Here is a 26021-nt window from a genome sequence, read left to right on the forward strand (position 1 = left end):
TCAACTGTGCTGCCTACTGCACTATTCCTTATTGCTGTATCTATAGCGTTAGAGAACTTCAAACGTATCTCGTCATTCCTTAGTACTTCCGTATCCCACTTCTTTGCGTATTGAGTCTTCCTGACTAATGTCTTGAACTTCAGCCTACTCTTCATCACTACTATATTGTGATCTGAGTCTATATCTGCTCCTGGGTACGCCTTACAATCCAGTATCTGATTTCGGAATCCCTGTCTGACCATGATGTAATCTAATTGAAATCTTCCCTTATCTCCCGGCCTTTTCCAAGTATACCTCCTCCTCTTGTGATTCTTGAATAGGGTATTCGCTATTACTAGCTGAAACTTGTTACAGAACTCAATTAGTCTTTCTCCTCTTTCATTCCTGGTCCCAAGCCCATATTCTCCTGTAACCTTTTCTTCTACTCCTTCCCCTACAACTGCATTCCAGTCGCCCATGACTATTAGATTTTCGTCCCCCTTTACATACTGCATTACCGTTTCAATATCCTTATACACTTTCTCTATCTGTTCATCTTCAGCTTGCGACGTCGGCATGTATACCTGAACTATCGTTGTCGCTGTTGGTCTGCTGTCGATTCTGATTAGAACAACCCGGTCACTGAACTGTTCACAGTAACACACCCTCTGCCCTACCTTCCTATTCATAACGAATCCTACACCTGTTATATCATTTTCCGCTGCTGTTGATATTACCCGATACTCATCTGAACAGAAATCCTTGTCTTCCTTCCACTTCACTTCACTGACCCCTACTATATCCTTTATCTAGCAAGGTCGATACTTCGACAAGGCTTAATTGTTACTCCCTTTTAGGATTATTTATTTTTGTTTTTAACGAATCCACATTTCACCAAAAACTTTAAAGCATATTCAGTGGTATGTAGAATAAATTAAGTAAATAATTATTTACCGAAGTAAAAGAATATATTTTAGAGATATACAGGGTGATTATGCAAGTGGTAACAAATTGCAGGGAACGATCCATGAGAGATGCTTTAGCACCTGAGTGCTCTCTTGAGACATAGCAAATGTCTGTTCCGAAAGGATGTCAACAAAGACCTTACCATTCCGTTCTTGTAAAACGTGAGACATTTTGCACCATCTCAGCAGTTAGCTATGGCCTCTAGAGTAAACATATCTCAGTAAAAAATTTAATTACAAAAATAAAAAAAGCATTTTAATGTTCCTCTTGTATGTTTTCCTTTAACAGTTCAGAAACCATAGCCTCTAGCGAAAATGCTTCTTAACTTGAAATTTAACAACATTAAATTTACTACAAAAAGATCCTATTCATTTTTTTATGTAGAGCTAATAATTCGTGCATAGTGAGCGAGGCAATACGAAAATCTTCCGTGTGGCTTTTGAAAGCACTGCAGGCTGCATAAAACCCAACGTTAGGGGCAGGTGGATCATTCATATGTCTGTCGGAGAAGTCTGACAGAAAAGACACCACACATCTGCAAATGTTTACTTATTTATGTTCAACTTATGTATCCTAATACCCACAACTTCTCCCTTAAATAAACAATCCCTTTTTTTTCTTACAGGTATAATCATAAATACTCAAAGGTGCTGTTTCACTGTGATGGTGTTTTCGTTGTTGAGCAAAGCTAGAATTATAAATGGGGTAACACACAGTCCTGCTTATGGGACGATAAGCGAACGACACTCGTACATTTCTACCTCGGAGATCTAACCGCTGCTAATGCAGATTAATGTCAGGCTAAAGATTCACAGGGAAAAGAAGGCACTTTTCTGGGATTTCACTGTCCACTAGATCCAGTTCTAAAACACTGTTAGCTTACTAGATCTCAAGCGTAAATAAATATATGACATTAAGCTCAATGACGAAATTTCATTTCTGGTACATGTGTGCAGCAGTATCAGAGATTTGTTCTTTACTGTAGTACGTTTTTACTGGAGACGGATGCTATGAGCTTCCAGGCCGATTCCACTTCTGCTTAGCGTCATTTAATACATGGGGAGAAAAATTTACCGAGCAGTAATGCAAATGACATGGTTTCCACTGGAAACAGCCACTCATTTTGTTATTTATTTGTTCGCTACTGTTTCAAGATCGCAGACCCAACCTCGAGATTTCGATCTCGTTCAGATCACCATGGCTTTCGTGCTGTAGTCTTCCCTGTTCACAGTAAAAGAGCCGGCGTGCAGGATGCCAGATTGATTTATCTGAAAGGAAACGATAACTTGTGTATCTGGCTGCGATCACGAAATTGGCAACGAACAAAGGAATAACAGGGTAAATAACTGGAACTGTAATAACACGTGGAAAAAACGTTTTCCGCATTACTTCGCACACCACTGCATGCTGCGTTACATTGAACGAGAGACGTTCAATAAGTAATACGACACACCTCTCCGCCAACTTGGTTGGAAATGTGCAGAATTTGTTGTGGGACATCGTGGAATAAAATCCCTTCAGATTCTATAGTTTCATGAGGTACTGATAGATGGCGATCTTATACGTAGCCTTCAACATGGCGTTTGTAACGGAGAAGCGTTCCAAACCGGGGGATGTCACTGAGTTTCTTTCGGCAGAAAGCCAGAGCACAGTAGATATTCATAGGAGCTAGCAGAACGTCTACGGAGAGCTGGAAGTGAACAACAGCACGGTGAGTCGTTGTGCGAGGCGTTCGTCGTCATCGCAGCAAGATCGCGCAAACCAGTCCGATGTCCCACGTGCCGGCTGGACGCACACAGCTGTGCCACCTGCAATGTTGGAACTGTGGACAGGCTCATTCGCCGGGATCGACGGATCACAATCAAACACTTTACCGCACAATTGGATACCTCTGTTCGTAGTGCCGACTCTCTCGTCCACCAGTTGGGGTACTTTGTGTGCACACTGAGTTTCTCGTCAGCTAACTGAAGACCGTGAAGAGCAACGAAGATCGATCTGTGCAGAGTTGCTTGCGCATTACTAGGCTGATCGAGACAATTCGTTGTCACAGGCGATGAAAAATAGGTTCATCATTTCGAACCGGAAGCAAACGGGCAATCCATGTAGTGGCACCACAACACCTCTCCACCGAAGAAAAATTTCGATGCTGCACCCTCAGCCGGTGAGTCAAGACGACTGTGTTCTGGGATTCTAAAGTAGTTATTCTGTTTGATGTCGTCCCTCATAGTGCAACGATCGGCTCTGAAGTGTATTGTGCTACCGTCAAGAAATTGAAGAAACGACTACAGCGTGCTCGTCTCACAAAAACGCAATGAACTTAACCTTCTCCATGACAACGTAAGCCCTCACGCGAGAGGAGCTCAAAAAATTTCATTTGATGTTCTTCCTCATCCATCCTACAGCCCGGACCTCGCACCTTCCGACTTCCACCTGTTTGGCCCAATGAAGGGTGGACTCTGCGGGAAGCAGTGCGTGGATGATGGGAACAGTAGTCATGCAGCAACTCGTTGACTCCGACGCCGACCAGTAGTGTGGTGCCATGCGGGTACACAGGTCCTCCCAGTGAGATGGCGTGAGGCCGTCCCACTGAACTGAGATTATGCTGAAAAATAGGGTTTTGTAGCCAAAAGAGTAGGGAATAATATGGTGTATTGGAATCCCGAATAAAGGCAACCTACTCTCAGAAAATAATCTACATCTACATCTACATGGTTACTCGGCAATTAACACTGAAGTGTCTGGCAGAGGGTTCATCGAACCATTTTCATACTATTTCTCTACCATTCCACTTTCCAATTTAAGTTGCTCGTAATTGTAAGTCATAGGTATTTAGTCAAATTGACAGCCGTTGGATTTGTGCGATTTATCGTATACCCAAAATTTATCAGATTTCTTTTGGTACCCATGTGGATGACCTCACACTTTTCTATCTAGATCATTTTGTAATTGGAATTGATCGTCTGATGATTTTACTAGACGGTAAATTACAGCGTCATCTGCAAACAATCTAAGGGGCTCCTCAGATTATCACCTAGATCATTTATATAAATCAGGAGCAGCAGAGAACCTATGACACTGCCTTGTGGAACGCCAGATATCATTTCTGTTCTACTCGGTGTTTTAACGTCTATCACTACGAACTGTGACCTCCCTGAGACGAAATCGCGAATCCAGTCACACAACTGAGACGATACTCCATATGCACTTAATTTGATTGATAGTCATTTGTGAGGGACGGTATCAAAAGCCTTCTGGAAATCTAGGAATATGGAATCGATCTGAGAACCCTTGTCGACAGCACTCATTACTTCATGGGAATAAAGAGCTAGCTGTGTTGCACAAGAACGATATTTACTGAATCCGTGTTGGTTATGCATCAGTAAGTCATTTTCTTGAAGGTGATTCATAATGTTGTGTTGCACTATTTATTGAATGACTCTCGTATTCGTTCGCTACTAGTTTCGCGGTTTCGTTGCGATCAACAAGACCGTCGTGCTGCAACATGAAACTGAAACTACGTCTTTAATTATTTTTATCATTTAAACACTGACCTACAGAATTTTCCCTGAGAAAGGCAACTCAAACTTAACCTACTGATTTATTACCCACAACATACAAGCCTAAAGCAATCTGACTGATATACGGTGACAACAAGACTTCCAATAATTAACACAAAAGAATGGTCCTGATTTGCAAGAAATCCAAACATTAATAAAATTCCAAAAATATGAAATTAAAGAAATATGAAACTACCTCCAACTCTCTTAATTGCCTAAACTCATTTCAGTCGTGAACCCCCTTATTTTTGTAAGTCACTTACCTCACAGAACATCTTCGTAACACGAACTACATCAATTACAAAAGGCAGCAACTACTGCCAGCTACATTAAAGGTTCTGACTACTGTAGACTCTATTTACTAGGCGGTATATGGTTACCAAAAGAAAGATGTTGTTGAAGACCAAACAATGTATTTAGAAAATTTTACCTTATTCATGTGACATCCAGTTCCAAAATTTATAAAGTTATCAATAATTCCACAAACCAAACATTACCAACAACATCTATCCTCATTTTACGTTTCCTTGCGTCTCACTTTACAATGCATGTCCTACCAGAATAGAGTCTCCGCTAAGAAACACACGTCCATACACTTCTCTTGGTCTCTTAAGAACTCACACACACACACACTCTTCTCTATGCAATCGGTAACTGCTAGTCCGTCCAACCACAGAATCTGTTGCTGAGGGCGCGATATTAACGCGATCTATAGCGCTGCCAACATACAAACAGCCTACTTACAAAATCTTCACTGTTGACCGGAAAGAAGCTGAAAGGCAATATGACGGCTTGGCTGACCTGAGAGTGATCTAAAAGATTGAGGATAGGGTTGCGGCCCCGAAATAAGTAGCGAACAAATAACAGAATAAGCAACTGAAGCCGTGGGACTGTAATTGCACGAAAAAGAAAAACAATTTTGCATCACTTTGCATACCTCTGTGTGCTGTGCTACATTGCAGTAATGTTCCAAATGATGCTATACATTTGTGAGCGACGGAGTTTAGTGGAAGGAAGTGAACTTCCCTGTAGAAGATCTGTGGCCATAAGGAAATACGTGATACTTGCTGGTTGGAGAAGTTCATTCATGTTCCCAAAATATTGTCTGCGGAACAATACAGTACTGGAAAAGTATATTTATTTTGCCTAGTGTTACCGGTTTTGGTACACAGTACCCACCTCAGGCCGTATCCCGATTTGCAGTCGTCACGCTCTCTTCCCAAGTAGGTGTGTCAAGTAGGTCATTCACTGTTTGTAGTATAACAGCTAAAGGAACTGAAGTACGTGAAAAATAACAAGCGAGTTGATGTTCCTGAATGCGTTGCGTGGACATAGATATCTCAATTGATAACAGCAATAGTGCCTTTCGAAACTCAATATTTAGTTTAGTAATGGGAAAGTAGTGAAAGGGTAGAAAAAATAAAGTGTTCGTGCGGCCCTTCCCGCGTCAATGGAACAACGATTCAGAAATATTTGACAACTGTGTCCCGCATGTGCCTCTTCCAGTCGTAAATTGTTTGGTCCCTGAATTCAGTACGCTGTGTTTTGATACTGCCGCATTAAACAGAAAGACCATTTCGAAAATACCTCCGTTCCGTCTGTCCGTCATATTTGCGTAACAAATTTACCTGATTCCCCGAATCACGTTTTTGGGAATTCGAACTCGAATTAATTTTCTGTACGCCGTGTTTCATCACACTGCAGTAATTTGCCTTTATTTCCCGAGCTGCAGCGGCCAGGGTTCGTTAATTAAGGGCTGCTTTGGGAGCGCGACCGCAAACTAGTGGCGCGGGCCACGCCGGCAGCGATAGGAGCAAACAAGGCGATGACCGACACACCTGGCGCGTATTTACGCTGTGGGCTGTTGGACGCGTGTAGTCCGCTGCGTTCTGATGGGGCGATTTCGTCCGCTGAAATACTTCCCACGCTTCTCTCTGTAGGGAAAGTGAATACTTAACATATACACTAAAGGTGTAAATCGCGCAACAATATCGTAAACTAATCCTAAATCATAACGTTTGCAGCACCCAGGATATTTCTCTCTATCTCTCTCTCTCTCTCTATCTTTGAGGGATTTATTACAAAAACCAAGCAAACCCAAAAAAATTTTGAGCTGATACTGCCTTGCTTTTCCTGTCACCACACCTATTTTATGGCGGCAGTAGGTTGATTACTGCAGGTAGGCAACAAATCGTGCCAACGGCCTTGCCGCAGTGGTAACACCGGTTCCCTTCAGATCACCAAATTTAAGCGCTGTCGGGCTGGGCTAGCACTTGAATGGGTCACCATCAGGTCTGCCGAGCGTTGTTGGCAAGCGGGGTGCACTCATCCCTTGTGAGGCAAACTGAGGAGCTACTTGATTGAGAAGTAGCGGCTACTGTCTCGGAAACTGACATACGGCCGGGAGAGCTGTGTGCTGACCACATGCCCCTCCATATCCGCATCCAGTGACACCTGTGGTCGGAGGATGACACGGCGGCCGGTCAGTACCGTTGGACTTTCAAGGCCTGTTCGGGAGGAGGTCTTTTTTATCTTTATTTTTTTATTAGGTAACAATCTGACACCCCTCCGATCTTCCTGGTTTACTCTGTAAAGACACATTTTTGAAATTTTCGCAATAAATGTGGGCGTGTGGCACCGAGGGTATTGCGAAATGGGAGGTGGGAGGTTATTAGAGGAAATTCTGCCACTATATTCACGTCGAATCCCTCCATGATAACGCCACAGGAGGACGTGAAATAGGAGCACTGAGAAACATAAATACCCTTTGCTGCTAAGGATCATGTTCTTCTGAGCAGCCCCTAGTGGCTCCATTCCGTACAACAGAGCAAAAATTTCGGTCCCGCTGCGCTCCAAAGGGGCTAGATTACGTAAAACTGGAGTACTAGCCCAGAATGTCCTTAGAGAATGGTTGAAATGTCAGGGAGATGCCAGCAGTATCAAAGATCATCAAGAACTTCTTCCTGTTGCTCATCGCACTGCAAACTGTTGTTTTCAATCGTGAAATATTTGAGAATCAAAGTGTCAAGAAAAGGACTGGTATTATTGACGCCCATTGTGCCAGCCCCTGATGTCTTTTCGTATCGATCCTGAGCGTTGGTGTGTCTTAAACGTCTTCCTCGGCCATTCATAAGAAAAACGCGTGATTTCAAAGTTGGGAGTCGCGGTTCTGACCTCCAAAGCAGGGGGTGAACTCTGGTTAAGAGGGTCTGTGACGAACTTTCCATCATGTGACGCGTCCACGGTGTTGTTGGCCAGAACTGTGGTGAAATTTTGTGCCAACATGAGATCATTAACCCATTTTAAGCGTCACATTTTGACTTCTGGCTTTTTTCACATATGGCGACTGAGACGTGGTACTTAGGGAAAGCAGGAAAAGTTGTGGATGGGGCCTATTCAGTTACCGTTGGTTGCACCGTAAACACATACATTTTATGTAAGGAAATAATTTTTTAAAAACAATCATTTAAAAAAAAATAGACTGTAACACAAGCTATGCTGACGACTGAAGGCCTTATTAAGAAATAATTCAAATTATTTGTCGGCTGAAGGCCACAAGCAATAGGAATAATTTAAAGAAAATATTTTTAAACAATTGACACAATCCGACCAAATAAAGAAGGGAGTGATCCACAGATAGTGCTCCAAGGATCGACCTGAGAAAAGTCCCTACAGCTGTGTAAGCGGTGAGAATGACAGCCAAGCGTTATGCTCACGTAACAGGATGGCAGCTCAAACTAGGGACAGTTTGAACGCCGACCAACGCTCTTACCAAATCAACCTAACATCTGATCACCAGTACAGCGATGGAATAATTCAGGCGAGGGCGAAGTGACAGACAGCACTGCGTCCGCAGAATCCGGCTTTTAAAACACCGATCGACAGAAGGAACCCCTTCAACAATGCAGTCCGCAGACAGCGTTAAAACAGCTGCTCATTCAAACACACTAGATACACTACACACCGACCCGCGAAAACAGTTCCACCAACAACTCAAGCAATACTAAAACCAGTCACTGTGAAACAACAAGCACGAATCACAAGTCGACACAAATATAGAGGGCCCAGAAGCGGTCGCAAGACCAAATACATGTCGTCCGATGAGACGACCGACCGACCGAACGACAAACCAACGGTCGTCCCCGCTCAAGTCAGGCAAGGGAAAAGTGCCCGTATGAATCGTCGGCTGACAGCTTATTTTCATGAGGTCACTTCCACGGACGGACACACACACACACACACACACACCTCTGAGGGTGGCACTAATCGAATATAACGATCCATTCAACTTAAACTCGCTGAATCCGGACCTCGAGGTGGTCCTGCACTCTCGGGACCATATCCTTCCATCGGCCAGTGCATGTATCGCCAGCTGTCCCGGCGAGCACTGGCGCTGTGCGGACCTCACTGCTCCTCCGTCCTAAGCCAACTCCCTGACACACCACGACAGATTAGATTAGATTAGATTAGATTAATACTAGTTCCATGGATCATGAATACGATATTTCGTAATGATGTGGAACGAGTCAAATTTTCCAATACAAGACATAATTAAGTTAATTTAACAACATACTTATGTTAATATAACAACTTTTCATTTTTTGTTTTTTATTTTTATTTTTTTTATTTTTTATTTTTTTATTAATAATTTTTTGTTTTTGTTTTTAATTTATATCTAAAAATTCCTCTATGGAGTAGAAGGAGTTGTCATTCAGAAATTCTTTTAATTTCTTCTTAAATACTTGTTGGTTATCTGTCAGACTTTTGATACTATTTGGTAAGTGACCAAAGACTTTTGTGCCAGTATAATTCGCCCCTTTCTGTGCCAAAGTTAGATTTAATCCTGAATAGTGAAGATCATCCTTTCTCCTAGTATTGTAGTTATGCACACTGCTATTACTTTTGAATTGTGTTTGGTTGTTAATAACAAATTTCGTAAGAGAGTATATATACTGAGAAGCTACTGTGAATGTCCCTAGATCCTTAAATAAATGTCTGCAGGATGATCTTGAAGCAAAAATGTGATTATTCAATTTTCTGTCAGTGATGAATATATCACTAATGTATATACCACACAAATATTCGTGATGCTATAGAATAGTGCAGGGCCATCTTCTGAAACACCTGCTGGGTAGACTAAACCGTGCACTTCACACCCAGTGCATCAATTTCTTCATAGGTAGTATCATAGTACACTACTGTCTCAGGCTTGATTGTTGCGATGCTCAATGAAACAGCATTATGCCTTGAAGACACTAAACTAACAGCCTTCTTAAGTTTTTGAATGAAGGATATAAGTAAGTAATATATCCAAAAACAATTAAGTTTTACATTTTGCTGTCAGGAACTCTTTTGGAATCTTTCCTTTTATTATTATTTTGTACATGTGAGGCCTTTTCGTCTCCTCTTCCCAGTTTGACAAGCACAGTTGATTTACTTAATGAAGATATTTATGGGTACAAACAAAAACAGAAAAAAAAGAGTGGTGACTGCAACCTGCAAACCAAGATCATCCTCCAAAAATTTACGAACCAAGGAAATAAGCTAAATGATTTGGACGTAATAGCAAGTTTTAATAAACCAGATTATTACTGAGCACTGGTATACCAAAAAAGAATCTTATTATGCACCCATTAACAAAGAATTGTGGTGGTACAAGGTACCCTCCACCAGGAACTATTTGGTTGCTTGTGTAGTATGTAGATACATGAAAATATGGAAGAAAATTGTAACTGCCTACTACATTAAGAAGTAATAGTTGAACTAACCTAAAGCTTTATGATTTACTTCAAATGTTTTGTCCCACTGATACACTCTGACAATCAGTGACTTGCATCTATAGCAGTCTTACAATTTGGAGATGTCAGTAAGCCTACTGCTTAGATCTGTTAATATTCCCTCGTTGATCTCTTTTTATCTTAAGATCACATAAACTGGATTTTTGAGAAACTACATACAGGAAGATGTGATTGGCATATAGCTGTTTGTTTACAGGAAAACAACGATCAAAACTTAAACATATCGGTAACACACACTGGGCAAGAGCACATGTCTGGGCTAGAGCACTATACTGGATTTCGCCCCCTTCCCCCCTTTTCCCTAGAAACCTTAGCTGGAGTAATAACTTTATTTGTAGCATAGTCTGAGGTCTACATTAGGTTGAAAAGCGATAATTTCGTCGACAGTTGTGGAACACAGCGAATGAGAAATAACGGTTGTGGTAACAGACAGACGTGTGGCTTTGCCTAATATTTGTTTGCGGCGTATTTAAATGCACTTTCCCACATTTAATGGATTTCTCATAATAAAAAAAATAAAACTACTGGGTCATCCCCAAAAAACATATATTAGAAAATGAACAATCATCCGACGTTTTTTGATGCATATTACTTACAGATATCGTACACAAACTGGAAAAATGCAATGGGCGTTCCACTACGTATCCTTTACGACACAGAAGGGTCGCTGCAAAGATAGTACCACAGTGCTTGCTATCGATAAACGTCGCTGCTCCCACTCACGGGCAGAGAAAGAGAGCAAACTTAGTGGCGCCAGTGAACAGACGAGAGGTGACAATCTCGATACACGACGCCATCCTGTCAAAGGCACGAAGGCGAGACGGAGCACGGCTCAGCGACCCCATGCTGTTTGCAGCGTCGTCGAGCCCAAGGGTGACATCGCAGGGTGCAACACCAAGAGCTGCATGGATATAATTTTCAGAGTCATGTACTGTTATGTCATTGGACACAAGCAGTAAATCTTTTCTCAGAGATTATTTTTATTGATGAATGTATTTCTCAAACAGAGGACAGTTAAATACGGAGAACATGCGTTACTGGTCCACAATGGCTTAGACAGTTGGAACATCATCATCAGTGGTGAGTTAATGTCTGGTATAGGACACTTGGTGCTACAATTATTGCCCTACATGTCATCAGGTGTAACTTAAATGTCAGGGCATATGCCAACATTCTCACAAGAATACTTTCTCGTCATTTGGATAAAGTGCCGCTAAGAATCACAGTGCTTATTTATGTAGTGCCAACACGATGGATGTCCAGCACATAAGCCTCGCATGTATGTCTCAACCCATGCCATCTTGCTAGAAGGATTTGTTGTGGAGGGACAGTTGTCTGCTGACTTCCCTCCGGACTTTTTATCTAAGGGTGAACGTAAGACGCAGTCTATGGCGATATTCCAGAGACTCCAGAGAACATCGAGGGACGTATCACGCTTATTTATAATTCATTTCAGCAGTCAACGTTGCAAGCAGCTATTAATTCTTTCATCCAATGTGTATCACTGTCCACGGTCACTGCTTTGATCATCTCCGAATATTCTACCGGATTTTGGATGCGCAGTGGATTACAGTTAGAATCGCGCTCTACCAAAACCACGGTTCTGTAGTATTGGTACACTACATAAAAGACGTAGCAAATGATAGGATTACGGGTAGAATTGGTAGTATTGGTAGGGAAACAAACACAAATCAATCTATGAGAGAAACTGGGAGACGAAGATTTCTCCTTTTTTGTGTGTATTTGTTTTGCACACAACCAGAGCCACACATCGTTCAGTGTTGGTCCACTATGTATTTTATATCAATACAAATTGCGTTTTGTAAGTAATAAAAATTAGTTGAGTACCCAAATTCTGCACCTTTGCGAAACCAAAGCAGTTGCTTTTGATGCAAGTATACTTTCCATGCACAAACATAAAAAAAATCTATAAATTGTTATTGTTATTTAGCACTCTATAGAATGTTCTTCTTCACGATAAACGACAAGTTTTCTGTTATTGTTGATTAGTAGAAAAGCTGCTTATAACTGACGAAGCACTGAACCTGTGTTTGAAGTGTTTTTGGTGAACAGTGTTTTTTATTTTAATTTTACCTTTTCTCGAGGTTATTGCGTTTTCTAACGCTGTGTGATAAATCTGTATTTTTATGTATATTACGATACACGTTGACAGTTTCAATTTTGCTATGAATACTGTCTACTTTTAAGTAATAGACAGGAACGTAATTATGTAGAACAAAAATGTTTCGTAGGTAATACGGCCCTTTACAAATACTCACTCAGTTTCTAGACAGTTAACGGCTTCCGGTTTCTAGGAGACTCTAGTAAGACATAGACCGCATTCGCAATCAAAGAGACGTAAATGAGGTAATGCCCAACAGGTATGCGACACACCTAACATACAGATAACTCGGTTATCCTCTTAACCGACCAAGACTACTAGGAAAAGTCTACGGTAGTTCACGATGATTTTACAACTCTAATTACAGTACTACAAATTGGTGATAAAAATTCCCGTTCCTGTTTTGTATTACGACACCTAGGTTGAATGTTGTTTTTAGGTGAAAATGTGATATGTTTTAGAACAGATCTTGAAGAGAAAAGAGAATTACTGAAAAAAAATATAGGCCGCTATTTGAAAAAAAGAGGTATTGCTCTCGTACAGAGGGCCTGTGCCATGTCGTTTACGGTTGTTGGGATGGTGTGGTGCAGAGTGCAGGGGCAGAATCTGTGACGTGCCCTTAGATGTCAGTAAGACACTGTTACCAGAATATATATTTATTGCTCATGAGTACACAGATATCTTCTTTAAGGTGGCCAGTGGCAAGGCGAGAATTTGAAGCTCAATCAAGGTTGAATGCACCGACACCTGCTCGTCTGACAGTTTTGTCTGCTGCAGCGACGGTGATGCACACGGAGCGGGCAGCTGCATCAGCGGGGGTTGCTGACCAGACACACTACAGACATTACATACATGGTCCTGATAGCCAGCAGCATGGCTAGCAAGTTACCAAGACACTCTTGTTGATGTCGTAGACCGTGCCCTAGAAAAGAACCCAGCAACTGTGCATGAGGTAGCCGCAGTTGCGAGGTATTACGTCACGGCCTTTCCGCAAAACGGCCCGCGACGCCAATGTCTGTCTGCTCGTAGATGCAGGTCAGAGGGCGGCAGCTACTGTGCTCCGCAGGATGGTGGTAGCTTGGCAGCTTACCAGTTACCATCAACTAGGCCTCAAGGAGCCCTGGCCGTAGGAGACACCAAGTCTTCTCAGACGCGACGGCGAAGATGAGCGGCAGCAACTCATAGCAGTCAAGTCCATCAGGCCGCGCTGGATGCTACATAGTAGATCGAAGTCATCTAGGCGGACTGCCGATGAAACATCCCACGTCTCACCTAGGACTGGTTAGCTGCAAGCTGAGACCTGATCTTTGGATGTTAGAGTATTGGCTTGTTAAGTTCAACTTAGTCACTGCCGGCCGGAGTGGCCGTGCGGTTCTGGGCGCTACAGTCTGGAACCGGGCGACCGCTACGGTCGCAGGTTCGAATCCTGCCTCGGGCATGGATGTGTGTGATGTCCTTAGGTTAGTTAGGTTTAATTAGTTCTAAGTTCTAGGTGACTGATGACCTCAGAAGTTAAGTCGCATAGTGCTCAGAGCCATTTTGAACTTAGTCACTGGAAAGTGATGCCCTCTCTGGAGGAATTTGTACTCAAAGTACAATAATCAATAGGCTACACGTGGAAGGGCATATTACGGTACACTTGCCGCAGCGAAGATAGTAATGTGAATGGACTCTCGGTCAGTCAGCTGTCCTAAGCTAGTCGCTAATGTTATGTACGCTAAATGGCGGATTTTCATATTTTAACTTACGGAAATTAACATACTGTGAATAATAATTATTCAACAGCTGTAGTCTTTCATTTCAATCCGAATGGATCCCAGCCTTTGCACAATCCTCAGACATTCATGGTCCTCCACTAACATTTAATATTTACCTTTCCAACTGGGCACGCTAACGGGAAATATTTGTACCGGTCGGTCTATGTCAAAGACATAGTCTTGTGGCAAGAATGACCGAATAGGCGCCCAGTTCCTGAACCCATCAGCACTCTGCAATGCACTTCAGTGTCACCACACTTCACCTCAAGCTTTACGTTTGGTTGTTCCTGCAGCATCTAAGTGCTGTGAAGATGCTCTTGCGAACGGCTCGCACTTTGTTACTTCACTATAAATTATGAGCAAAGTGATGCTACGCTCCCTTCCCCGTGAGGTCAATCTCCTGAACTGGCACCTTGGTCATAAAGCTCGGTTAGTGTGGGCTAATGAACTCGGCGCTGCGCCCACGCTACATGCAATATCGACTTTTCTTCCTTTTCGATACTCCAATCTAAATATTGAGTACTACCGTCTGGAATATCATTTTGGAGCGCAACTGTTCATATCTTCGTAATGAACAAAGTTACAAGGAAGGAGCCGGCCGCGGTGGCCGTGGGGTTCCAGGCACTTCAGTCCGGAACCGCGTGACTGCTACGGTCGCAGGTTCGAATCCTGCCTCGAGCATGGATGTGTGTGATGTCCTTAGGTTAGTTAGATTTTAGTAGTTCTAAGTTCTAGGGGATTGATGACCTCAGATGTTGAGTCCCATAGTGCTCAGAGCCATTTTTACAAGGAAGGCTGACATGCTAGTACAATTTAACACAGGCTCTGGCTTTTGAAGTTGCTCTGTTTGGTGAGGAAACGGTTCACAATTTCATTCAGATGAGTCATATTCAACTGAAATGACTCAGTGATAATTCTCTCATAGAGCTCTGCAGACGTGTTGACTGCTTTCTGCATCACAGAGACCCGTATCGGAGACCACGTGAGTTGAATACTTACAACTGATGCCCATGTAAACGTCATTGCCTACGTTAAAATTCACCCACTTTTCAGTCTTATTCATTTAGAAGGAATAAGTGTTTTTAAATGAAAACCTTAGTCACACACTAAAACAAAAAAAAAAGACAGACCACAAAATAATTATTCGAATGGGACGGAAATCGGCATATGTTATGCACATTAGAGACTGACAACTGAGAACTAGTTCAAAAAAATGGAATGGTTTACTCAAGATAAAGAGATTCAGAATTGAGAAATGCAGTAACTCGTTCATCTACCTCCTGTCCTTATGGAAGCAGTTGTTCGGCTTGATACTGATTTACAGAGTTATTGGACGTAGCCCTGAGGGATGTCGTGTCAAGCTCTGTCCAATTGTCGCGTTAGATCGTCAAAACACAGAACTTATTGGATGGCACTGCCCATGATGCTGCCAACGTTCTCTAGTGGGGAGAGGTCCCCAGATTTTGCTAGCCAAGGTAGAGTTTGGCAAGCACGAAGACAAGCAGTTGAAACTTTGGCCGTGTTTGAACGGGCATTGTCTTGCTGAAATGTAAGCCCAGTATGGCTTGCCATTAAGGATAACAAAACGGGGCGTAGAATATCGTCGACGTGCAGCTGTGCCGAAGGGTGCCACGGTTGTCAACCAAAGGGGCGATGCTACGAAAGCAGATGGTGCCCCAGACCATCACTCCTGGCTGGCACGCCTTAAGACGGGTGACATGTTGGTACCACACCGCCGTCTGGGGCGTCTCCAGACTCTCCTTCGATCTGGAATCTCACTGACTGGAGTAAAATTGTCTTCAGTGATCAGTTCCGCTTCTAGCTGAGGCCAGATAACCAGCAGGATGCTCCAGATAGCGTTGGGATACCAGCACGATTGCCACCTGCCACACGGCGTAACAACCAGGAGTGATGGTCTGGAGTGTCGTCATTCGCGGCACGCTTATAGCACAGCGATACTTCGACGATATTCTAAGCTCCGTTTCGTTGCTCTTCGAGGCAAGCCATTCTGGACTTACTTTTCTGCAAGACAATGCCCGTCCACACACGGCCGAAGTTTCAACTGTTTGTCATCGTGCTTGCCAAACGATACCTTGGTCAACAAGGTCGACAGATGTCTCCTCACTTTCCCTAACTTAGAACGTCTGGAGCGTTATGGGCAGGGCCCTCCAACCAGTTCGGGAGTTTGACGATCTTACTCTCCGATTGGACAGAATTTGGCACGATATCCCTCGAGGAGCGTCTTTTTCTTGTCTTTGTGTGTATCATTTTTCAGTGTCGTCCCCATGACGTGTAATGCAGTCATGCAGCCGTTTCGGAGGTGCTTGGATTTCTCGCATGTAGAACTATTTTGTTTGTGGATGCAGCTACTCGTGAACCTATATTTGCACCCCTTCATTGCTTCTGAAATGCTAGCCCATCAGGGCTTCTTTCAATTGTCCGAAAGTCACTCGCGGAAAGGTCTGCTGAGCAAGATCGCTGTTCGTGACTTGAGACTTCATATCGTGTATTGCTGCTACGGATGAGCGGACAGTATGAGGACGAGCACTATTTTGTTTCCAAACAAAACACCTGCCATCACTAGCCCTTGTCGTTTACTCCTTATGGCAGGTCATACGTGATTTTATGGCAAATTTGAGTATGATTTAGCAGACAATGTTAATCACCTTCAAGGCTCCAAAATTATCGCTATTGTATTCCGGAGTGAGCATACTGTTCCAGCCGGTAAGTGAGTGCTGAACGTTTTGCTTTTGGGTAGAGCTATAGTGCCATTTCTTGCCCAATAATTTCGTTTAAGGTTGGTGATAGTGCATCCAGGTTTCATCTACTGTAAGAATTCTGTCCACAGATATAATACCTTCGGCCTGGGAGCGACGCAAAAGTCCATCACAGGCATCGACGCAACGATCCCTTAATTCAGCACTCAAATGACGTGGTACTCATCTTTCCGACCCTTTACTGAATCGGAACACATAATGGACAATTACTGTGTGCTGAACCAACAGCAATATGCAACATATAGCTAATTCGTTTATAGTAATACGACTGTTCCCTTCGCAAGCTCTTCCACTGCGGCAGTGTTTCTATTCGTCACAACGCGGTGTACATGGATCGTCCTTCCAGCGTCTTCCACTACATTTGGGCCTCTTTTAAAGTTTCTGTACCACTCGTACAATTGCTGCAATAACACACTTGAATCAGTGCAAAGTGATTTCACACTGTAATGAATTCCACTGGCTTAGTAACATCAGCGTCTAATTAGACCTTTAGACAGGATTTGAAATAAAACAATTACAGCTGCAGATAATGTAGGAATCCGAAGAGCCGCAGTTCAAGGTCATCAGTGGTCGGTCAATTCTAAGTCACCTACTCTTTCTAATAATAGAACTACTAGTGTAAGTAAAACCATTAAGCCCTGATAAAGTGAAACTACGCCTTGTTATAATTAAATTCATGACTCAGTAACCAATTTTGTAACTTCATCCGACTTCGCCAACGAAAAAGGAAATTATAAATGTACCTCGTACTAATGAAAAGCGAAGAATTTAACGAAAAGCAGGCATAGCATGAATACAAAGTTCACTCTTAAGATCGTAACAAAATTACTAAGTACAATAGTGACAAGTGTATAGTCGATCACTGTGCAATTTAAAACTACGCCCCTGTGTAGTTGGTTGGTTGGTTAATTTTGGGGGAGGGGACCGAACAGCGAGGTCATCCGTCCCATCGGATTAGGGAAGGATATAGGCCGTGCCCTTTTAAAAGAACAATCCCGATATTAGCGTGAAAGAATTTAGGGAAATCACGGAAAACCTAAATCAGGATGACCGGACACGGGTTTGAATTGCTGTTCTCCCGAATGCGAATCCAGTGGGCTGACCAATGTGCCACCTCGCTCGGTGGGCCCCTCTCTGTAATTTTAATAGTCATATATAAAAATGAGCTACTTTTGGCAGTACATCCCAAAACCATTCGAATAAGGTGCAGATCGAAGCATACTGAATACCTCGACGTAACGTTCTGTTATTTACTTACTGCAACATGGACACATACGCTATAATATATTACGTTCTCAGCCACAGCGTTTCTTGATTCAGCACTCGTAATGCTTCAGGGGCTTCGATAAATGGAGCTGTTAACAACAAAGTAAAGTGAAAATGAAAAACAGCGTATGATTGTCTGCAAAATCAAGTTATAATCCAACTCAAACCACTACGCTCCACCCCCCCCCCCCCCCCCGCAAAAAAAAAGCCGTGCCCGTGAACTGAGAAGCCAAGCAATCAGAAGAGTCAAATAGCACGATTCGATGAAGAACATAAGATGAGCTTAACTGATGGATAGGGCGATTGAGCTTAAAACTTCTCCTTTGAATGTAAAGAATTACAGTGCTAGAAAAACTTATGTTATTTGGTTTTCAAACAGCTGATCAAAAATCAACCTACTCAGTTTTCTCTTTATTTATTCTGATCATCACTAAACTGACACACAATATTTTTAGCGCAACGCAATCTGACTTTCAACAATCCCTACAAAAGAATGGCCCTGACTAACAATAACCTATACCTTTCATGAATCGCTTACCTCACAAAAATCTTCGTTACTCGAACTACTGCCCTACAGCGGGCGCCAATACCGCCAGCTAAATAAAAGATTCTAACTACTGAAGGCACTAGCTACTGATAGGCATAGTTAGCAAATGAAAGATTTTGATACAGAACAAACAATGTATTTACGTTAGTTGCTTTCAAAAATCATTATATATATACAACCAGCGTCAGGCTTAAAAAACTTACAAATATACGAAACTTCTTAACACCGTTCTGAAAATCACAGAAAGTTCAATACACAAAATCAGTGAAAATTAATCTGTGGGTTACGAACACCGCACGAATGATCTGATAGCAAATCTTCCCAACGAGCAAACACTTCGAATAACCACAAACAGAAAAAACTTTCTATCAATAACTGCAAAGTGCATCTAACCTCCAACCCTTCCCCTGCCCCTCGAAAACAGACTCTTCCAAAACCTATCGAAAGCATGTACGTTACACTGTCAACTCGTTGGTTGGCTGTAAATCCCCAAAAGCCATCCGAGGAGGCCACTCTTTCCCCTCAACATTTCGAAATCAAAGAATCCATACTGTACATATCGATACTGGTTACAAAGTCATCTTTTGCAGATATCATCAGAGATAAGTGCGCCAGTTACTGACTGAAAATCATTAACAAATAGAAAGTGGACGTTAGCAGGGAACTTTCAACTACTCAAAGAATTTATTACAGAGTGCTGCTCCGACGAGGTGGAAGTCTAAAAAAATGGTGCAAATGGCTCTGAGCACCATGGGACTCAACTTCTAAGGTCATCAGTCCCCTAGAACTTAGAAATACTTAAACCTAACTAACCTGAGGACATCACACACATCTATGCCCGGGGCGGGATTCGAACCTGCGACCGTAGCGGTCGCGCGGTTCCAGACTGTAGCGCCTAGAACCGCTCGGCCACTCCGGCCGACGTGCAAGTCTACAATGGGGCAACCGTAATTAAAATGAGTTGCTGCTGAACTGTGATTTAAACAGTCACAGTACAAGACACAAAAATAATTTTCGTGTAGACATCGACTCCTTGTCCACCGTTCAGCATTCATGTGCTCAGGTTAGAAGATGTTCTACAACCAGGGGGGTCCAGTATAACACATGAAACTGGGGATTCACATCAACTGAAAGTAAAATAAAAAGCATACTTCGTTACCCACTTATTCTATAACTTAGCTGAATATCTAGGGTCAAGGATTGAACAACTGTGTTTGCTATTGTCATTGTAAAGCTGCTCGGCAATTAGGAAAGTATTGCAAACAGTACTGAATTATTAAAGATGCTGGTATATATATTCTTTGCAAAAAACAATTGTAATTAGCCAAGTATTAAACTATGAACATCAGATTTCAAAGAATATACGTTTGGAGCACAGTGTAGTATGGTAGTGAATAATGGACTGTGGGAAAACTCGAACAGAAGATAAGGGAAGCATTCCAGATGTGGTGCTTCATAAAAATGTTGAAAATCAGTTGAGCATGTAAGTAATGACGAGGTTTTCTGCAGAGTGGGCGAAAAAAGGAACATATGGAAAACACAGACAAAACAAGGAACATGATGATATGTCATAGGACGTGTGTTAAGGGATCAGAAAATAATTTCCATGGTACTAGAGAAACTGTAGAGGATAAAAACTACAGGGGAAGATAGCGACTGGAATATATCCTGCAAATAATTGAGGACATAAGGTACAAAGAGCTACAGTGAGATGAGGTGGTTGGTACAGGAGAGAAATTCGTGGCAGACCGGATAAAACCGGTGAGAAGACTGATGACAGTAAAGCAAAAATAAAAAGAAACGGTATTTTTATTGTAAAGGTTGCTTCAAGTATTTGAAACAAACATCGAGAGGTGAAAGACCACGTGCTGGGAAACGACTTACGCTAGAGACGAAATTTCGCTGACGGTTCCCAGTGACAATAGGTGTGCCTTTTAGTTTGTTATGCCCCTGAGGGGGGCAGGGTGTGTGCACTCTGCGGCACCTGTATGCCTTGTGCATTTCCTATAATTCATTCATTTTCTCTGTACAAAAGGGAGTAGGCCCAGCAAAATTAAAGTTCCTGATTCGTGTCTAAAATATCTTTCTTTACTAAGGGACTCTCATTCTTCCGGTTTTCTTCTTGAAAACCGCTCTATCAATATAATTGGGAAGATATTACGCAGTACAGCTGGTTAGCAGACCTGATAGTTATGTGATGTCTCATCGTCCAGGGCCGGCGAATACTAAAGGACGTCTAGGGACGCCGAGAAGCGTCAGTGCACGTTTTGTCTGCAATGGAAGTAGTACCCCATGACGCGATTTAAAAATCACCCCTAGACATCTGATGCAAAGGGATTGAAACAATCCATACCATGGGGAGGCAGCACCGTTCCTTTTTTCCTTTTTTCAGAGTAGGAGCTTTGTTTCTAATTTCAAAACTAAAACTACACTTTACCCTCATAGGCGCTGAAGGTCGAACGGTACTGACCGAAGACCGTCTCATTTTCAAGCCGTAGGTTTCACTGGGCACGGGTGTGAAGGGGAATGCTGTCAGCGCACAGTTATCATGACTGGAGTCGCTACTTCTCTGTCAAGTTGCTGCTCATTGCTCTCTCACAAAGACAGAGTGCACCTCGCTTGCCAGCAGCTCTCGGGAGACCCATACACAAGCCCGACAGCGCATAAATTCGGCGATCTGAGGAGAATCGGTGTCACCACTAAGGCAAGGCCGTTGGCTTCTTTCTAACTTCTTGATTAAATATATACGACATAAGCGGGAATAGCATTAAGCAGCTCAGCTACAGTTTATTGTTAATACAATACCCAAGTCAAGTTTATGTGATTCTTTCATCTTTTGTCAATGTGCACCTTGACTAGTTCTGCATGGGATGTATGAAATACCATAAACGAATGAATGAATGATTGAATTTGTACTTGCACGGCTTTCTTGTCTGTGACGCATAAGAGACTGCCTGCTGTTGGTCATTTCTCGAAACAAATGCATAGCTCCCGCCTGCCACCAAATTGACAGAACAACTTTCAGTAATTTTATTGCATTTTTAAGGTTTTCATTTGTATCATCCTCGTACAGTCTAGTGAAATCGGATGAATCATTCTGAAACACCCTGCCTGTATGTAAATCTCTTGTGTGTTAAAATGCGTAAATAGACTTGGACTTATTCTATAATGATCCTGTTTGGGAAATGAGCATTCAATTACTGACAATGTATAACTTGCGGCGATTATGTCTAGAGAAAAAAGAAAGTATTAAACGTTTTGTAAAATGATTTGTCTAAAAGTAATAAATAAAAGAGTTTAGAGACGTATTTGATGCTCGAAATCATGTATAGGATATGAGATGCCGATACCTCTACAGCTCTTTCAGATTCCAAGTCAAACATTGAACTTTAAACTCTCGATCGACACCTCGTTTGCTGTACATGATTCAGAACATCATTCAAAGGTGATTCAACAGTTTCTCTAAGCTATTTTATTCCCAATTTTTAGACAAATCACTTCACAGAACATTTGGCAGTTTTTTTACACATTATTTCTTATTATAAAGTCTTTTTACTCTTAATTACTCTTATTACTTCCAACCTCTTGAATACTTCACAGCAAAAGTGATGTCACTGTTGTCCATTTCCCATTCTTCGTTTGGCTATGAAAATACAGACAAAAATTTTCCCTCAAATCACGAATTAATTTTTTAAACTAATGGAACTATATGGTTCCAGAGACCTTTTCAAGTCTCAAACGTCTGTGTTGTATACCGTGACGTATGGTTCTGTATCGGGTCGATGGCGATGGTTGTCCAGTCGAGATGACGTGGAACGGCGTCCGTCGATCACAACGCCAGTTTGGAACTATGAGAAAAACAAACTCCTCGCGCGGTTTGGTTATTTTCCAGAAACTGTCTCTCAAAACTGATGTCAACGTCCCGATGGAGCAGCACGCCGGAGTGTGTGCGCCGCCCTTGCTTGTAATTAAAGTAATGGTGTTCGAAGCCAGTCGATCTTCTCCACTTATAAATAGCGCGACTACACCACTCGATAACGCGATGACTCCCTTGATCTGAAATGGTAACCAAAAGTCCTTTGAGTGTTCGCGACAGACTTTTCAGTTCACGCGAACTTGCTGACTGTAGTTCTTATGTCCGGTTTCAGAATGGGTATCCAAACGTTGAAAATGTAATGTCTTGAATCGTCAGTCCATCACTGAAGGCGATGCCACATTATGATTTTGCGATATTCAGCTGTTAATTATTATTCCTTCGTCAAGGCGTCGCTACGTCGCGTATTCAACAACTACATGACGTAATTCCAGAGATAACATACCCTTGAGCAATGTTCATAATGCGCCGTATTTCGGTATAACTTATTGTTGTTCACAGTTAAATTGTCACTAAATCACTTTTCACTTTTATGTTATCCGAAGAATCAGTTAATTCCACAAACACAAATTAAATGTCCGTTTATGATGTAGGCGAAACGAAGAATTAAAGCTGAATTAAAGTTTATTGTTCTTCGTAATTATTTGTCCCTACACTGAGCATACACACCGATATATCATTCAGGTGATTGCGTCTGTTAACATCAGCAATTCTAACTTTGACGATAGCTTCTGACAATACAGCAGAATTGTAAGTTCTTCGTGACTGCGTTAATCTGTTGCCTACTCAAGTCTAATAATTGAGTTTATGTCGGCGATCAGTCTCTTTCTGTGTCCTTTGATGTTCGTAACTGTTAAGTATAACGAAGAGTAAGTCCCATCACCAATCAGTAATCACACGAGTTATTTTTCTGTCACATATATCAACTATCTCGTTATCTGTCTAAACGGTAAAGATGATTTTACTTCAGTCCGATTTCTGACTAATACTTCCAGTCGTAAAACTTTCAAAACAATATAGTAACGCTTAACATGCGTACTACTATTGCAAGAGTACAAGAGATAAGTGAAGTTAACATCTCCATTACCGAGCTACAATGTAGCCACATCGAACTTACAGCTCGATGCGGCTACCACTCTCTTCTAGGATGAATGTTATCTTTGGTCAATTTATGGTCTGGGCTTTAACCTTCGTAAATAGTAATTTTTGAGTTCTTTCTTTAAAGTTTCTGTTTTGTATCATAAGGTATTCTTTCATTCAGTCTCTTCTTTATGATAAGCATTGGTATTTACATAACATTCCTGTTAATCAAACTGTCGAGAGTGTAAATTTTGTTGTCGGTAGCTGTCATCACTGTCAGGATGACTGATCTTTCTATTTCTTTTTGCAACAAAAGTGTGTTCATTATAGGTTCTATAATTGGGGTGTTACAATACATGCAGGCTGAAGAGAAGAATGAAAATCTGTACCATGGATGGGATTCTAAACCGGGTCTCTTGCTTTCTTTCGGTGGTGAGGTACTACCTCATAGTTGGGGGGCCTCTGCTATGCTATTCGAGCTTAGGGAGAATGCCAAGGAGGTTGAGACAAGAATGGGAATTTGGACTGCGGAGGGAGGCGTTTCAGGATAGTCCGTGTAGTTGTGCAAAGCCACTGTGCCAGGGTAGCTATGAGTTTAGCACATTTGCATGGGATGTATGAAATACCAGGAGGCCCGTGCTCGAAACCCGGCCTTCATGCAAATTTTCATTCTTCACTTCAGTTTGGATATACACATCATAAATTTTTAGAAACTACCCTGATAACTTTCAAGCAAGTAAACTATCTTTTACGCTGCTCAATTTTTCCATTTGCGACTCTTCCTTTAGCTTTGAAAATACGGGCAAAAATTTGTTGTGTAATTTTCAGAGAGCCTTATCTTCGCTTCGCTCTAATATTTGACCAATTAGAGGAAAATATGGGGAGTTATTGAAAAGGTATGGAAAGGTATTGGTCCAAGAGTCCAGCAAGTGCGGCAAATGGTGAGGAGCCGCCACGGCAGGCAGTAGCGGCTCCGCTGCGTGGTGAGTGACTGCCGATGCATGGCGCGCGATACGGCCGAGTTATGGCCCATTGTGCCGCGAGCCGCCTCCGCTCCCCCCATTGATGGCAGCGCGCTGCCCCGGCTACCGCGCCGATTTCGCACGTTGTACGTTATCCCAGTCGAAACTCGCCGGGCAACATCAGTCAAATTCTACAGGGATCTTTGGAGACTCTCTCGTCGAGCGAGGGCAATTTACGCGGCTTTCATCATTACTGACATGCTTCAGTACTTGCTGTTATCCGAACTAAACATACACCGAAGTGTTGAAAGTCTTGGGGTAGCGATATGCACGTATACAGGTGGCGGTAGTATCGCGTACACAACGTATAAAAGGGCAGTGCTTTGGCGGAGGTGTAATTTCTACTCAGGTAATTAATGTGAAAAGGTGATAATGGGCGCACGATAGGAATTAACACACTTTGAACGTGGAATGGTTCTTGGGGCTAGACTCATTTCGGAAATTTTTTTAAAGTCAGTACCGCCATTAGACTGTTGTTTATTTACAGTGTTACATTTACACTTGACACAATCATTATTTCGGCATCAAAGTGCCACTATCAAGTGTTTTTAAGTGTTATAAATTGCATAAGATGGCATGCTGTCGTATTAAAATACACTATTAGACAATTTGTAACACTTAAAACACTGGATAATGGCACTTTGAAGCCGAAATCATGATTGAGTAAGTTGAAACATCCCCTTAGAAAAGTTAAGAATGACTGCTGGGAAACCTCTACGTTATTTGATTTTCAAACAGCTGAGCAAAACTGAACGTACTCAGACATTTTTCTCTTTACTTATTCTGATCAACACTAAACCGACACACAATATTTTTAGCGCAAAGCAGTCTGACTTTCAATAATCCATACAAAAGAATGGCCCTGACTAACAATAACCTATACCTTTCATGAATCACTTACCTCACGAAAATCTTCGTTACTCGAACTACTGCAATACAGCGAGCGCCAATACTGCCAGCTAAAGGTTCTAACTACTGATGGCACTAACTACTGATAGGCATGGTTAGCAAATGAAAGATTTTGGATGGAGAACAAACAATGTATTTTCCTTAATAGTGTTCAAAAGTCATTATATATATATATATATATATCAGTTCATGACATCCAATCTTACAAATTTCCTTTTTCTGACGGACACACGTCCAGATCGTCCGCTCTCAAAACTCTGAAATCTCTCACCCCAGCACTGCTGGCGGCTCACCTCCAACTGCGCAACGCTACGCGCTGTTCACATCCAACTGCCCAACACTACGATAGTGAATAGTCCAAAAATGT

This window comes from Schistocerca cancellata, chromosome 9 (assembly GCF_023864275.1).
Source record: "Schistocerca cancellata isolate TAMUIC-IGC-003103 chromosome 9, iqSchCanc2.1, whole genome shotgun sequence".
Classification (NCBI taxonomy): Eukaryota; Metazoa; Arthropoda; class Insecta; order Orthoptera; family Acrididae; genus Schistocerca; species Schistocerca cancellata.